At 37.4% G+C, this 17,777-nt stretch overlaps 1 protein-coding gene across 1 annotated transcript in view; it reads left to right on the forward strand.

Moving 5' to 3' along the window:
• LOC104027713 (protein eyes shut homolog) overlaps positions 1-17,777 on the forward strand; it is a 961,671-nt gene that overhangs the window by 8,121 nt on the left and 935,773 nt on the right. The window lies entirely within an intron of this gene.

The raw sequence follows: 17,777 nt of genomic DNA on the forward strand, positions 1-17,777 counted from the left end.
TTAGCCTCTTTACAGGCCATAATGGGTTCCCTCGTCACTTGTGGGACGCGAGATACTGTAGCAATGAGGCGGTTTTGCCTGGAGCCACTTTGCTAGAGCTTCCATCATCCAGGTGCTTTAGTTTAAAATGGTCTGTTCACTTAATCAGTGAATTGTAGCCAGAGTACTTTTTTCAAAGTCATAAATGTAAAAGGACTGCATTTTATATATATATGGAGAGAGGAATTTATTGTTTGTACAATTAGTGTTTTAACAGTTCAATTTGTCTAATACCAACCTTTATAGCCCAAATTAATACCCAAAGACTTATTAATAAAACCCCTAAAAATATTATACAAAACCACCTTCCTACTATCTATTTTTTACTTTGGTATTATGCTCAGCTTTCCAGTGCTCCTCTTGGTCCCAAAAGCAATACATCAGTCTTCCTCAAGAAGAGGGGGCAAGATTTGCAGCAAATCACCAGCATCCTGAGGTCTTTTTTGGGAGGAGTGTGACATTCATGCTGGAAGTGAAGGGTCCATCTTGGCCTACTTTTATATGTTTTCATATCATTATTGGCTTCCTTCTCCCAGACTGCTAGCTGCAGCCTAGCAGTAGTCCCCAGATGCCCCCAACAAAGGTCTATGGTTTGTCAGGCAGTGACTGAGGTGGGGATGGGGTCACACCACCCCCCCGCCCCCCCCAGAGGGGCCATTCCCAGAGCTGAAGCTGGAGCAAGGGAGGCAGCAGTGACTGTGCCCAAGAGCATGGATTAAAACAAACCACACAAGTCCTGAGCCCTCGCATTGTCAGGGCAGCACAAAGGTCAACCTGAAGAGATATTCCTGCTACATAATTGTTTCTTAGTGGTTTTCCAGGGGGCAGGGATGATAGCATCAGGGATGTGAGAATGGGGAAGAGGGCAATTAGCAATTATGTTTTTCCAGGCTATTTTAATCTCATTTGTGATTTGTTTTGCTGGGGGCTTTTTGTTTTAACTGACTGATTATGGTTTAATAAAACAATTTGTCAAGGATGACAATTTCCTCAGAGAAAGCTGTACATTATGGGGATTTTGATCCTTATTTATATAAACATCCTGTGAAATATTCCCTGATCTCTGCTCAACGTCACTAGAATGAAGAAAGTATAGTCAAGCTTTTTGGCCATTTTTACGAATGACACCAAAATGGCCGTAGTTCTCTTAGTGTTAAGGAAGAAAACATACGTTGTATTTGGGGTTTTAATGAAGTTATGATGCTTTTTTTAATCACATCACATCATGTGTATTTCATGCTTGTTTCCAAAGTACAGTAAAATCTGTGACAACATGTCCGGAATAAGAGTTTGCATCTCTTCCATGATTCAAGTATCACAAAAATATTTATTTTTCTATTGTAAAATACTTCCTGTAAGAGAATTTCAGGTGATTTTTTTTTTCTTTGCACTTTCTACAGCTTATTTTTAACCTACTTTTAAAACAGTCTGAAGTAGAAATGTCAAAGTTAGAGTTTTAGTCTTCCTCAGCATCTTTTATTACATTTAACCTCTGTCATAAACTACCATTTAGTAGACACTTTGTCCCATTGTACTTTCACCATGGTCCACAGGCAGTACTTGTCCTCGCTTTCTGTGTATCCAAGTGAATCAACTTAATGAGAAATGAAACTGGTCTGATGATTAAGAGACTCAGCTCTTCTCCAGACTAGGTACCTATTCTATGCCAGAGACCACAATATCTGTCAGTGACGTAGGCCCCAGATGTCAAAATAAAAATTGAAAGCCCATCTCCCTGTTCTCTGATCCAGCTACTATACATGCTTCTTTAGTAATTGTTTTAAATTCAGAATCAGCGAGTTCACAACATTTTATTCACATCATGTTTGATTAGGGTACCTTAATTAAGTAATTAATGTTTTCTAGGGGCTTGTGTTTCCAGACAGTGGACAGATTCAGGGAACCGAGGCCCTGAAGAGACTATTTTAGCAATGAAGGAATATTCTAGTTTGAGAGTTAAGGTAAATGCCCTTAAATTAGGTGATGAGAAAATGTGACAGGACTTTTCATATGTCTTTTGAGGCTAAAGCAGTTTAGGCAATTGTCACTTGACTGCTAGATAACTGTAGTACAAATAGCTATAATTTACTCTTACAAACACAATACAGATCAATCTATCTTAGCTAGTAATAAAGATATATATACAACAAAGACTTGTCGGAACTGCACCAAATGACATGAATTAGTGGATTTAAGTTTTCTTAAATGTACTGTCCTAGCATGATTTCATTACACATTTCGGTAGTCTATTTTTCAAAACTTCCTGCGAGTTTTGATAATCTTCCTGCATCATACATTTTTTTTTCCCTTTAGTAATAGAAAAACATCATTGATTTATAAATAATTTTCATATTCATTCAGTATATTAACTCAACATTAAGTATACTCGATCAATATAGTGGTTGAATGTATCTCTGATAGCTCTTTACAATAGACAAGTATAATTACTCTGGGACAACATCAGACATGTATGCTTCTTGCAGTTTACTGTTAATTACTAAATAGAGTAGCTTCAAATGCTGAGCAGCTCAGTGATCCTTTTAAAAGGGTTAGCTAACTTGCACTCAAGATTCCCTGTCAAAGTTATGTCAAAGCAAATTCCAGTGACCTTTCCCATGGTTAAATGTAAATCAAGACCTTGGAGAGTAAATTGTACATTTCACTTACACTCTAATCCAATATGCCAACTAGTAAGTCTTTAACAAAATGAATTGTAACAAATTATTAAAAAAAAAATTGTGAAGATTACTGACTGTGAGATGAATAACAATACTTAGTTCTACAGTAAAAAGTGGAAATTGCCCTGTTATAAAAGTAAGACTGTCAGTTCTAAAATAACTTAGAAATACATGGCAATGTGCAAACATTTGTGGGTGCTGTACAGATTTTAAGCATATTGCTTATAAGAATCTTTGGGGATGTATGCTTGAGCTGCTATGAAGCGAACAGTTTGGCTGATGAAATGCAGGGCAGAATACTAAAAGATCACTCAATTCAGGAAATGTCTTTTTTCCTTGTCCTTTTAGTTTTGCAAAAGCACATTGTCAATATCGGCAGCAGTGTCATCTTAAAAATTTGGATAAAAAAAGGTTATTTATCACTTTCAGTTTGTATTTAATTATCTGGGTTTGTAAAAAGATTTTTACACTGACGTCATGATATGCAACTTTATTTTCTAGATTTTTAAAAGTAAAATGCTCCCTACAAAATAAAAACCAGAACTTATTTAATAGCTGCTTTGTTTCAAAGCAAAAAAATGGTGAAGTTATTTTTTATTGGTCTCAAAAGTAATTAAAAGCCTGAATCCAGCCATACTTAGGCTATGTGTTAGTGTCCATAGAACATATCAACCTGTAGAAGATACATTTTTATGAAGGCAGATATATGACCATCCATTTTATTTATAATAACTGATGTGACAGTTTGGTACAGGATAAAGTAAATTCCTGGTATCTTCCCCCTCCACCCCCCCCTCACAAATGAATAATTTTCCAACATATTCTTCTTCAGGGAAGGGCTTTTTTCCGTAGAATATCATTAATATCAGACTCCACAATGAATTTCGAACTGAATAATTTTTTTTGATTAGTTCTATTAAATTAAATCTATCTGTTTTTAATTACGTGATTGTGGATTTTTTAGTAGTTGGAGAAGCAATGTAATTCTCACTAAATCTTAACTAAATTAAATCACAAAAGCAATCGTACTATACACTCTAAATGAATGAGTTTGCTGTGAGGTTACAGTACTTCCACTATATTAAGTAATACAATTCTTTATTTTAACCCAGGAGCTCCCCTTGTTTCCTTACTACATTACTATCCTGTGCAGAAATGGGATCATAGAATATAACAAGGTATTTTCAGGCTGCAAATCAGACTAAATCTTTTCCATCTCCTTACAGACAGAAAGTCTCTTCACTCTTTGGATACCTGTCCTTCACTAGAGATGTTCGCTAGTAATTCTTAAATTACCTTCTATTTTTTAATTTTTTTTTTTACAGTTCTTCAAGGAAAACACAATAATGCCTGCACATGGCCTTGCAAAAGGTAGTGAGAAATAATGTTTTATATTTATAGACGTTATCAGCTGAGAAATACTGATAGCACTGAACATGGAATTAGAAATAATCTGTAAAAGATATTAAAGACTAAAGTGACTGAAACTCTAGTGTATGAATGTCCATGGCAGTTAAAAGTCTTAAATTTAAGTGTTTACACGTAGGTATAAGAGCTAAGGGTCCAAGTACCTATTGCATTCAATGAATATCTAGTCAACACAAAATGGAGCTGAGATTTAATCAACCAAGTGCCTGATGTTTAGAGTTTGCTAAATCACTCTCCAAGCTCCACTGACTGGTGTTAGCTACTTCACAACTGAAAATAGTGGGAACATAAAGACCACATGCATGCATGCATATATCTACTTAACCATATAACCACTCAATTATGTAAATTTAAGTGTCTTAACCTGAGAGATTAATTTACCTCTGGCATTCCTCTGCAGCATAAATATCTTATTTCCTCACAGCAATTTCCTCAGAGCAATTAGTCTTAACCTAGATCTTACACCTAATTATAAGAAGCTTCTAGATATTTAGCTCACATGTATTTTCTTGTGTCATAGATATCTAAACTTAGGTAATATTCCTAAGTGTATTAATGAAAACAAGAATGTTGTTGTTATGCTTACTCGCTTCTTAAATTCTATATTTAAAATACCTAGAATTTTAAAAGGAAATAAGCTTTCATTTCCACCTTTTCCACATTGCAATGTGGACATGATTAACATTCTTTATTAAAAAATACGTTCTCTCCATACGTTGCATTTTCATGTTTTTGTTCAAGTGTCTGTGTACACGCATTGCAATATTCTAACATTACTGCAACTGTGGCTGAAACAGTTTGTAGTTGAATTTATACTTTTATAGAAGTATGAATATTTAATAGTTCTTTTAATCTTTTTAAAGATTAAAATCTTGGAAAAGGAAATGTAATCTTCAAAAAAGATTTTCATTCTAAGAATCTGTTATAATGATAAATTAACCATTTCACTTTATAGGAATGTGTATGTTGTGTGCAAAGTCATACAAAATTCTCCATACTAGCCTAAAATATATTTTTAGCTAAAAGAATTTTTAGGATTATAGGCCTAAATTTTCATTTTGAGTTTCCCAGCTGTAAAACACATTATACAGAAAAATCCCCCAAAACCTTTATGTGCAGAATTACAAAAGATATTTTTTACCGAATTTCTGCCTCAAGGGAGGTGAATTTAAAATGGCAATAAAGACAGATGAGATATAGTTTTCCCTCAAATACAAGTTTTCTTATATTAGCCTATCCTCATTAGAGACATCAGAACCATGGACACATCAGTTCCAGAGTACAGGTGTGGAGCAGAAGGGTCGAGTTTATCTGTGGATCCAGCAACTTCCTCCCTCTATGCCAGGCCTGAGATGACTGGTGATCATGAATAGCTTACAGCTTGTACTGTTGGCAGCAGGAAGCATTGGGAAATGGATCATTACAGGCCTGAAAAACTGGGGGAAGAGCAGATTTGTGTCATGCCACATGTCTAAAAGTAAGTTTCCAGTAAGTGAAGACTAGTAGGAAATTAAGTATGGAGTAACAGATCAGGAAGGAGATGAAGATTCACATTCAGTGCTGACTTACAAGATATGGAGGATAACACGGAAGACTGGTAAGAGATAGATGTACACATATTGAAGGGGTCAGTAATATAGATTAGAAAGAAAACACAGAAGAGTTTGAGTTGTTACTGAGTAGTGAAGCAAAGTAGAGCTGGGGGGGAAAAAAACGTAAGAAACTTCGGCTTGTTATGGCAAGTAATCGGTTTAGGGTTTTCCATAGGGTAAAGGTTTGGAAATAATTCAAACAAACTAGTTTAATAACAGAGCCTTGAAGTGTTGGTGTACTATCAAAAATATCAGTTTCGATAGTTCTGTGAAAAAAAATTAGACCACCGAGCACACAACAAACATGGATGTTATTAGTCAGCATGGCTTTTGTAAAAGGAAATGCTGCCTCACTTTGCTGAAATTCTGTGAGCTCATCATTAAGCATATGGAAGAAGGAAATCCAGTGTACATAATACATCTGATTCCTTTTTTTTTTTTTTAAAGCCTTTAATGGTATTCCACTCAAACATTTAAAACAAAAAAAAAACCCCAAACAAAATGAAACCCCAAACAACAACAACAAAGTTATGTGGAACTGAAGGAAAGGATTAAAAGCCAGTTAAAGAATGGGAAGCAAAGGGTAGGTGTTCATTAGTGCAGGATAGAGAGCAGTCAGTCATGCATTACCCAAAGACTAACACTGTGTCTGATTTTATTCAGCATCTTCAATAATGATTGGAGAAGGGAATGAATAGTGGTATCTCCAGGTCTGCAGATAAAATCATGCTCTTTCAGGTAGCCATCTGGCATGCCAAAAATGAAGAACCTCAGGACGACTGCACAAAACTGGGCAGAAAAAATGACTCAAGAGCTTCAGTGTAAATAAGTAAAAGATAATAATTCTAGGCCAAAATGATTTAAAACAACTCCAAATGAAGATGATTTTTCAGATACAACTCAGGAAAGAAGTCAAAGAACCACAGAAATGTTGAGGTTGGAACAGACCTCTTGAGATCATCTTGTTCAAACCCCCTGCTCAAGCAGGGTCAGCTATAGAAGGTTGCTCAGGACCATGCCCAGTCACGGTTTGCATATGTCCACAGATGGGGATTTCACAATGTCTCTGGGCAACCTGCCCCAGTGTTTGACCACCCTCATAGTAAAAAAGTGTTTTCTTGCATTCAAAAAGAATTTCATGTGCCTTAGTTTGTGCCCGTTGCCTCTTGTTCTGTCAGTGGGGACTACTGATAAGAGTCTGGCTCCCTCTTCTTCATGCACTCCCATCAGGTATTTATACACACTGATAAGATCTCTCCTGAGCCTTCTCTTTTTCAGGGTGAACAGTCCCAGCTTTCTCAGCCTTCTCTCATATGAAAGATGCTTCAGTCCTTTAATCACCTTAGTGACCCTTGAGTTACTGTTGAAAATTGTCTGGAATCATTGTCTCAGCATTCTGTCACAAGTAAAACCTTGATGCAGTCATATGTTGATTACTGCTTTTTGGTTTTTCATATCTCAAGAAGAATATAGAGCAGCTTGATGAAAATTCTTGCCACTTAAGTTTATAGAGGGAGGCAATACCAATGAGCTCGAAAAAGGTTTAGTCAAATTTATAAACAATGAAAGTATCTTGTAACATCCTTAATAAGACAGCTGAGGTGCTGAGGGAGCATGAGAGAATTGGACCACGAGTACTGGCCATGTTCACATTTCTCCATGAGTTCAAATTGCCATGGTCTTTATCGATTTTTCCTTAGGGTTGGGCTGGCACCCAACCCTAACAAAGACTCAAAATGTTAGCTTTCCATGGAAAGGGAAAGTTAAAGTAATAGAACATTGGGATAAATTAATCATTACAGGGAACAAGAAGTGAAATAAAGGGAGTGAGTGTGAGGATCAAAGGCAAAAATGGAAAAACAGGGAATGGTAGGGAAAGAGCAGAGCACGCCAGCAGCACCCACTGTTCCATGGAGGTGTCCAAGGAGACAGTAGACTCTGCTTCATTGTACTCTGTTCTACAGCTGGGTCTGCAATATATTCTTGCCACTCTGCCCCAGAAAGGGGGCTTCAGCCCTCCTCATGGATGTCCCCAGAGGATGGACCAGCAGGGATGAGCACAGGAGGAAGCATAGTGAGCTTATGAATTCATATTACATGAGGTCTCCCCATCCTCCTCACCCTCCAAGAATCCTGTCAATAATCAATCTCTCATCTTCCCCTCCACATCCTTCAAGATCTCTGCATGCCACCCTTGGCAGCATTGACAGTGCCTGCTGCGCTGCAAGTGTTTCGGTCACCCAGCAGACTCATTCAGCAGTGCCATAGAAGTAGGCGGGTGCAATGGCTCACAGAGAATGGTGTAGCTGGGACCTTCTTTTGATATTTGAAGGGCCAGTGGCTTTCCATCTTGGGTGAAGGATAGTCTTCTGACTGTGCCCTGAAGAGAAAGTGCAACATATTCCTAAGGGAGTATTGTACTTTGCAGAGGGTTCTCTGATATGGAATAACAAAAGACCTCTCCATCTTCCCCCTCAATATCTGTGTGACCATCAGTATTTAGATGACTGCTTGAATGCGGAGGTAGAGCACGTGGCAGGGGTCTTGGTCATTGCAGCTTGGTCGTTGCAGTGAGAGAGGGTTAACAAGGGAAGCTGAAATCTGACAAATTTGCCTTTCATATGATATATGTATGTGGAAATACTTCAAAACATACACAGATTTTGATTTACCACAGAAAAACTTCACTAGAATTTAGGAAATACTTTTGTAAAATAAAGTTCTTCAGTAAATCCATATATTTCTTACTAATTTAAAAAAAAATCTAATTTCATGTGTATATCACAATAGTAATCTTTAATTTCCCTTTGGAGAATCTTTTGTCTAGTTTTTTTCTTGAAAAATGATTGCCTGATTCCAGAAAAAATATGTTTTTACATTTCTTTTAACATTTCTAGCTGCATCCTCCTGGTTTTTAATATAATCTGAGGCAGTGAAAGGTAAAAAGAAAAGTCCATTAACAACTGGGATGTCATCCCAAATGAAGGTCTGGAGAAGCAAGTAAATACATGCAATGAAGTAATTATCTCCTTCTGTTTGTTTGATCTGAATTCTCCCTCACCTATATGTAGTTAGCCAGCAGTGTGCCCAGGTGGCCAAGAAGGCCAACAGCATCCTGGCCTGTATCAGGAATAGTGTGGCCAGCAGGAGCAGGGAGGTGATTGTGCCCCTGTACTTGGTGCTGGTGAGGCCGCACCTGGAATAGTGTGTCCAGTTTTGGGCCCCTCAATACAAGAAAGACATTGAGGTGCTGGAGCGTGTTCAGAGAAGGGCAACAAAGCTGGTGAAGGGTCTAGAGCACAGGCCTTATGAGGAGCAGCTGAGGGAACTGGGGTTGTTTAGTGTGGAGAAGAGGAGGCTGAGGGGAGACCTTATCGCTCTCTACAACTACCTGAAAGGAGGTTGTAGTGAGGTGGGTGTTGGTCTCTTCTCCCAAGTAGCTAGCGATAGGACAAGAGGAAATGGGCTCAAGCTGCGCCAGGTTGGAAATTAGGAAAAATTTCTTTACAGAAGGGGTGACCAAGCATTGGAACAGGCTGCCCAGAGAAGTGGTGGAGTCACCATCCCTGGAGGTGTTCAAAAAATGGGTAGACGTGGCACTTTGGGACATGGTTTAGTGTAGTCTACCCTTGATTGGCTTAGAGTAGACTTGTTAGTGTAGGTTAATGGTTGGACTGGATGATCTTAAAGGTCTTTTCCAACCTAAACGATTCTATGATTCTATGATTCTAAGTTTTCTGCAACCATTTTATCCAGAGAAGGAAGAGGTCTTTGCTGTAATTTTATGTCTTCCTAGTCTTTAGCTGGCATGTCCCTGCTTGATTACCTTCTACCTTTTTTAAGTAGACTTCAAAGATGATTATTTATCCTTACCATGATGAATATGTATCAAGAACAATTGTATTTCTGCTCTTCATTTTACAAATTAAAAGATACAGAAATCAAGAGAAAAAACAATGTACACATCTGTCCTTTGAACAACAAGGATGATGAAAACCCCAGACATTTTGCTCTAGGTTATCTTTATTGCTTGAATGAGAAAGCAAGCTCCAGTTATTTTTTTCCAGGCTGAATCTAGAAGGAAGAAAGAAAAATAAAAGATCCTGGAAGAATCTTATATTTCTCTGAAATCAAACAAAATTCCATTTTATTGTTGTCAGGATTTTATTGGCTCCCCTTTGCTGTGTTTTTTCACTGACTTTCTGTTTTTTCCCTTTTTTGTTATTATTCAAACATTAGGAATAAATAGAATCAGGAATTAAAATACATTCCATGATAATTTTTAAAATAGTTAACTTTTCAGAGTTTTAATTAAAGGTGTTGTTCCACTTCTCCATGTCCAAAAGCTGAGCCCTAGCTTTTTCCGTTAATTACTACAGACACAGGGTGCGACTATCAGTAACTATGTGTTATTTGTGCTATTGACTGAAACTCATGTCCATTTCAAGAAAAGAAAAGAGCTTCATACAAGTGCTGTAAGTGCATATGGAAATGCAAACATATGACTACACTCAATTACATGCTTTCCTAAGTGTTTTGCTGGATCAGGGCCATAGGTTATTTCTTTCACACTTCCTTTACATCCCAGTCTTAAAATTTTGTGTTTGATGTTATGATTGGGAGAGTCAAAATTCTCTTAAAAAGAAAAAAAGGCAGCACAATAATAACTTTGGGATATAAAAAGAAAAGTAATTGCATGCATAACTGTGTGGCCTACAGTGATTTTTTTTCCATGAGTTTCAGTCAATAGTTTATACTACCAACTCGTTCTGAAATAATACATTGCAACTGGACTTGAATGAAGTTGAAAATGAGATTTCTTATGAAATCAGCCTTACCAAAACCCAAGACTTCATAGGAAGGATCCAAATGCTGCATTTTACAAATATATTAAATATTACTAGAGTAATTATCTTTTTTACATATATATACACATAATACTGATATTTTAACAAGGCCTTGGAAAATGTAAGCACATCTAAGTATTCATAAGTTACAAGAAAGAAAAATAAATGCTATCGCTAGGTGCAGGTAGCTTTTCTAGTTGCCTGCATACAAAAAAATAAGTTCTAGAAAAAGTTAAACATTACCTTTTTATGTATTGATAATAAAAAGAACCACAAAAATATTTTTTCACTGAGATTCAGTTAAAATATATTTTACAACAAGTTTAATTTTACTAAGAATATAATTTAGGTTGACTTATGTCAAGTTGATGTTCATTTTCTCTCAGACATTTGTGTATAAAGATAATGGGTCCCTTTCATAATCAGTCTCTACCTGCTTTCCATGTCCTGTAAGTTAATACCAGGTAAAGTCTGTGGCTTCACAGCTGTATTATAAATGCATTATAAATGCATTAAAAAAAACCCCAACAAACAAGTAAAAAACCCCTAAACATCATGACTGAATGAGTATAGAATATCAATTATCACAGTATCTATTTTAACTTTTTATTTGATAGGGCCAGATCCTAAATCTTGTGAAAATTTTTATGAGACAGAAGTTCCACTTTATTTTGTCTTAACTGTAGTCATTTAAGCACATACTTAGCATGTTCAAACACCCTGTAGAAAGATCTGTCTTACTGTTGCCTCAGGATGAGGTAAAGACAAATTCAGCAGTAAAAGTGAAAATTCTGGAGAAAAATAAACACTTCTGCAGGGTTTTGATTTTTAAACCACATAAAGTATATCGTTAAATTTTGTTCCATGGTAATTTAGAGATTTTTATAGCTTCAGCGTTCCAGGATTTCTGTACTAATATTCAAAAGTAGTGTGCATACAAAGGCATAGTAGGTTTCTTTTTTTTTCCTTTCACTTTCTCAGTCCCATTGTTTTCTTTAGATACCTAACATAGCTGTTCATACAATCTGTCTGCTCATTTTAATCTGAATGCAATTGTAGTTCACTTTCTGTTTAAAACAATTATGGTAGGAAACAATTGTTAAGGAGACGTGTTAAGAATAAAAATTTCTATTCAAAGGAGCTTGGTGATCAGCACAGAGATGGGTTGTGTAGGATGGAAGTAGAATTTCTGCCTGCATTTTCTTCAGGTATTTCACATAATTGCTCTGAATAGAGAGAAAAATGAACCCAATATTGTAGAGCCCAGGGCGTACAGTAGTTTTTCTTTAAGCAATACAAACATAATATTGTGACAATGGGCATAATAACAGAAGCTCTAAGGTACAGTCAGAGTGTGCCTACAGTCTACAAAATCCACGAGAGAACACAGATACAAGTCATATTCAAGAGCCATGATACTTCAGTCTTACACAGCCAGGAAAATTTGCATTGGAGGATGAAGCAAGTGGGGTATAACATTTGAGAAAGGTAGGCAGGCATCTGAACTAAAAAGCAAGACCCACTGACTCTCGTCTGTATTTGATGGAATAACAGGCTGAAAATGCTCATGACTTAGGTAGTAGCATAAAGCAATACCAATACCAAAAACATTTGACAAGGTTTTTATCCTTTCCTGAAAATGAATTTAAAATTGATACAGGTTAAAACAATTCCAAAAGAATAGATGGGCCCATTAATGGCATTTTTACTGTCCTAGAGGACCTAGCACTTAAATGGCACTGATGCATATATCTTGATGAAATGATAGAGGTTGAGACCCTTGCAGTACAAAAGCCGTTACAGCTCAACAGCCTTTTGATATTTCAAGAAGGCATAATCATAACTAGACAAGCCAAGTCCACCTGTTATCAGCAGGACATATTGTGAGGGCACACTACCTTATGGTCAATAAGAACAACAGCAGCCTAAGCTCTAAACAGTTCCCAGATAGCCAAATAGTGACCATAGTATTAAAGCAGTCAAAGCATATGCCTTGAGAATGGACATGGCTTAATACAGTCGTGGGATGACTGACCCACTGTAAATGCCACGTGATGCAGATGTTATAAAAGGTGCCAGCATGTATGCACATGCCACGTAGGAAACCAACTGTCTTGTTTTATAGACCATACATCTGTGAGGTAAAATTTAGTACATACGTCTTGAATGTTATCAGCTGAAGGAAAAGTGGGAGAGGAAGGAAAGAAGGGAAGGAGGGAGAGAAAGGAGGGGGGAAGGAAGAAGAAGGAAGGGAGGAAAGTGAAGGAGGAAGGAAAAGAAAGGAGAGAAGGAAGAAAGGACGAGAGGAAGGGAGGGAGGGAGGGTGAGAAGAAAAGGTTACGCAATTTCTCAGAGGCCTCACTATGGCATCAAAGCTGACTGCAAGCTAATGGTACCTATCCACTCATCAGAACATTTTGTTGTTCATTTTGTCATGCTGTAACATCTCAAGATTTGTATCATGAGGTACCTTTTGCAATCCTCAGTACTCCTGGGAAGAAGTTGTATTCCTAAAAAAACCACAGTCCCAGACAGACAAGTGGCTGAAGAATCTCAGCACATGTAAGAAGTGGTGATGATTCCAGTATCTTAGTTTCATTAATTATGACTTCATAGCATTATACACCTGATTAGTTAATTTCCCATCTTTATATTTCACATGTGAAAAGATGTCTTTTTTTACAAAAGGGATAAAATAGATTTAATATACCTAATAAGGTCAGGCACATTTACTGTTTTGTGCTTTATATCATCTAAAAATCTCATGCTGTGTTTCTTGTGTCTTCTTTTGCATCCTGATAGTGCAGTTATCTTTTTCTTTTTCAACTTAGAAAATAAATCAGCTATACTGAATGAGATATTTAATTTCACATTGATGATGTGCTTTGGTCTAAACTACATATTTAAATTATATTTTTCAACAACTGATAGTAAATAGTTCTATCCATGTGATTTGGAAGAGCTACATGTCAATAAAGACCTTACTATATAAAATATTGCCATGAGTTATCAAAAGCAAGAAGTGGAAGAGTATGGTTACTATCTCAATACTCTTCATGACTATACAATTAACACTTATCAAAATGATCTTCTGGAAAACAGATCTTCTTGAAGAAACCTTACATTATGTTTATGTACTAAATTTAGACTGGAAAATAACAGCATCTGTAAAGTGCTAAAATATATAGCCGTTTGTAAAAGGTGCAAACAAAACTGATTGACATTTCAGAGGTAGGCATAAATCATTAACTTGTGTTATTAATGTTCCTAACCTGATCAGTATCACTTTCTGTGTATGATAGAAAACATGAAATCAACATTTGTAAACCTTTTAAAACCAGAAGAGTGTGAATAATGATGCTTCAGGTGATGCAACTACAGCTTTTAATATAGACAAGTACAATCTCATATAGCTAAGAGAAAAGAAAACATCATCTTTACAAAAGGCTTTCATACTTGCAAAAGAAAAGGCTGTTACTTGACACCATCATTTAAAAAGATGTAAAATGATTGTAGAAATACAGAAGAGGGCAAGATACCAAAAAGTAATGTAGAACCCATCGCCTTCCTTCAGGAGGGTTAGCTATATTTATCATCATAGGCGGTGTCTGTCGCAAGCTGTTGGCAGGGGCTGCGGGGCGGCCGCTGTGAGGGGAGGCCGGGGCTGCCCCGTGCCGGACACAGCCGGTTCCAGCCGGCTCCAACCGGCCCAGCGCAGGGCACGGCTCAGCCCCGCAGCCAAGATGGCGGCACCTCGGGGGAAATGTATTTACGAAACGGCAAAATGCTGCACAGGCATAGAAGAGCGTGGAAAAAACTGTGTGAGAAACAGCCCTATGAATGCCAAGGTCAGAGAAGAAGGAGGGGAGGAGGTGCTGCAGGTGCTGGAGCAGAGATTCCCCTGCGGCCCATGGAGAGACCAGGGTGGAGCAGGTATTTCCCTCTAGGATGTATAGGAGTCTGCAGTGGAGTTGTGCCTGGGAAAGGGGGGAGGAAAGGTGTCGTTTTAATGTTTGTCTTTGTTTCTCACCACCTAAATCTATTTTAATTTACAAATTAATTGGTCTCTTCTCCCAAGTAGTTAGTGATAGGACAAGAGGAAATGGGCTTAAGCTGCGCAGGGGAGGTTTAGGTTGGAAATTAGGAAAAATTTCTTTACAGAAAGGGTGGTCAAGAACTGGAACAGGCTGCCCAGAGAGGTGGTGGAGTCACCATCCCTGGAAGTGTTCAAAAAACGGGTAGATGTGGCACTTTGGGACATGGTTTAGTCTAGTCTACCCTTGATTGGTTTAGTGTGGACTTGGTAGTGTAGGTTAATGGTTGGACTGGATGATCTTAAAGGTCTTTTCCAACCTAAACAATTCTATGATTCTAATTTTCCCCAAGTTGAGTCTGGTTTGCCCACAGCAGTAGTTGGTAAGAAACCTGCCTGTCCTTATATCAACCCACAAGCTTCCTCATTCCTGTTGTTCTTCCTATTTTATGGCCCTGTCCTGTTGAGCAGGGGCAGTGAGCAAGCAACAGGGTGGGGGTTTGCCCTTAGCCACAGTTAAACAACCACAGTCATTCATACCAATATTTTTCTCACATGATCTCCAAAGATAGAGACTTCATAATCTCCGAAGCAATTCTGTTCTAGCTGCATCATTAAAAGTTTTCTTAACAACTGATTTAAATCTTTTTTGCAAAGTTATGTTTAGTGCTATGACTTAAGCATAGCAAACAGAACCGTCTTCCCTATTTGCAACAGACTTTGATGTACCTGAAGATGATTATAGCTCTATTCAGTCTTATCTTCCCTAGACTAGACTACCCCAAATATATTAAACTCTTTGCTATTTTCTAGGTGCTTTGTTCCAGATTTTTTCTGGGGCCCTATAGTAAACTGACTCATCTGTAATACTTTGTTTTCTCTTTGTTTTCTTCCCTTTCTGAAGTTAGGCATTACAGTTAAATCTATTATTTCAGTGAAATGAGTTCATATGCTACGCAGAGACCTGAAGACAGTTACATGTTTTTTGCAAAACTGTGTGTTTGCTACAGTGTAATAGAACCTACTTACTTAAACATTATTTCAAATTAAAACCCAAAAACAATCAAGCAGAAAACACCCTATATATTTCCTTATTCTGTCAGGAGTGAAGACACAAAACATAAACAGAAAGGCTATCTCTGAATATAATAGTATCCTTCCAAGAACCTAAGGAGTTATAGAGACTCTGTCTGTTGCACCGTGAAGAAAACAATACTCAGAAGGGCACCGAGTATAGTTGTATTAATATTTTTGGTATACTGAGAAAAGACAGTGACAGATGAAAAAAATCCACAGATACTTGTACTTCTTTCCAAGAAAGTGGAATTAGCTGCATAATTTTGAGTCTACTTAACTCAAATGATACATCTATTTCAAATAGACAGTCATTAAATATGGGTAACCAATCAAACACAGTTGGAAAAGCTTCAGATGAAATACTAGATAAAATTTCCCTTAATGACAATAAAACAATACTTGATATGTAGCCATACAGGATAGGATACCAGACTGATCAGCTTTGCATACCCAATTCTGAAGCATGGCATCTGCAGAATCACTTCTTTTTCATGTAGTCTTGTGTCCACTATAAAGGCACTTCCAGCCATGCTATGAGTTATGGGCAGCTTCATTAGCTTATTACACAATTTTATATCAGTATTTGGCCATTTGTGTGCATTGCTGTCCTGGTTTCGGCTGGGATAGAGTTAATTTTCTTCCTAGCAGCAGGCATAGTGCTGTGTTTTGGATTTAGTAGGAGAAGAATGTTGATAACATGCTGATGTTTTTAGTTGTTGCTGAGTACTGCTTATGCTAGTCAAGGACTTTTTCAGCTTCCCATGCTCTGCCAGGCGCACAAGAAACTGGGAGGGGGCACAGCCAGAATAGTTGATCCAAACTGGCCAAAGGGCTATTCCATACCATATGACGTCATGCTCAGTATATAAACTGGCGGGGGGGTGGCCGGGGAGCAGCGATCGCTGCTCGGGAACTGTCTGGGTATCGGTCGGCGGGTGGTGAGCAATTGCATTGTGCATCACTTGCTTCGTGTATCATTATTATTATTATCATTATTATACTGTTACTATTAGCATTACTATTTTACTTTATTTCAATTATTAAACTGTTCTTATCTCAACCCAGGAGTGTTTTTCACTCTTACTCCTCCGATTCTCTCCCCCATCCCATCGGGGTAGGGGGAGTGAGCGAGCGGCTGCGTGGTGCTTAGTTGCTGGCTGGGGCTAAACCACGACAATTGCACTGCAGTCTTTGATATGTTTCTGTACTTTCAAAGCCTCTGCTTTGAACTCTCAGGGACCCCTGCTATAGTCTTTTGATTATTTACTTTTACATACCTGTCTAGTCTGCAATAACTCACAGTGCACAACACTGGTGTTTAAAAGCACATCACTGTATATATATATCACTTTCTCAACTAATTATTATTAATATCCGACTAACTACTGCAATTTTTGTTTCAGTTTTGAGTGTGGGCCTTTTCAGATTATATCACAATCATAATATGCAGTCAGTGGAGACATACCTTTTGATCTTACTTTGTTTGCCCTAGAATTGTCTGTTTCTCCACTGACAATAAAGATATCTACAGAAAGCAAGTTAGTAACTTTCACATTAGTTAAATGCATAAAATCTGATGGAAAAATTCTGTGGGTTTTATTTCATTAGCACAGAAAAAGGGGATCAGTCAAACAGTATAAACAAATGGGGAAATGGGGAATGAGAAAATGTTTGGACATTAATTTTAGTTAATTGTTAATTTTAGTTCATTGTTTCAACATCTGCTAGATGCATCATGAAAGGAAATATCGTCAATAGTATTCATTTATGAAGTAGCCAGTTCTGTAAAATATTTTAAGGGAAAGGTACATGCTGCTTCTCTTACAGCTGCAAAGCACACTGCTGTAATGATCTTTATTTAATAAAATATATATGAAGTATGACAAGCAGCAGAAAGCAGCAAGAGCATTTCCACTTCCTTGCATAGGACCAGAAGAGAGCATGCATTTTCTTTTTTTAATAGCCTTGTACAGCTACGTTATCGAGGACAATGCTCATTCTCATAAGTATAATCAGTGAAGAACTAGAAGGATTTAGAACCAAGACTTAATAATAACTTTTTGTACAACTTAAAAATAGAGGC

The sequence above is a fragment of the Pelecanus crispus genome, chromosome 3 (genome assembly GCF_030463565.1).
Source record: "Pelecanus crispus isolate bPelCri1 chromosome 3, bPelCri1.pri, whole genome shotgun sequence".
NCBI lineage: Eukaryota > Metazoa > Chordata > Aves > Pelecaniformes > Pelecanidae > Pelecanus > Pelecanus crispus.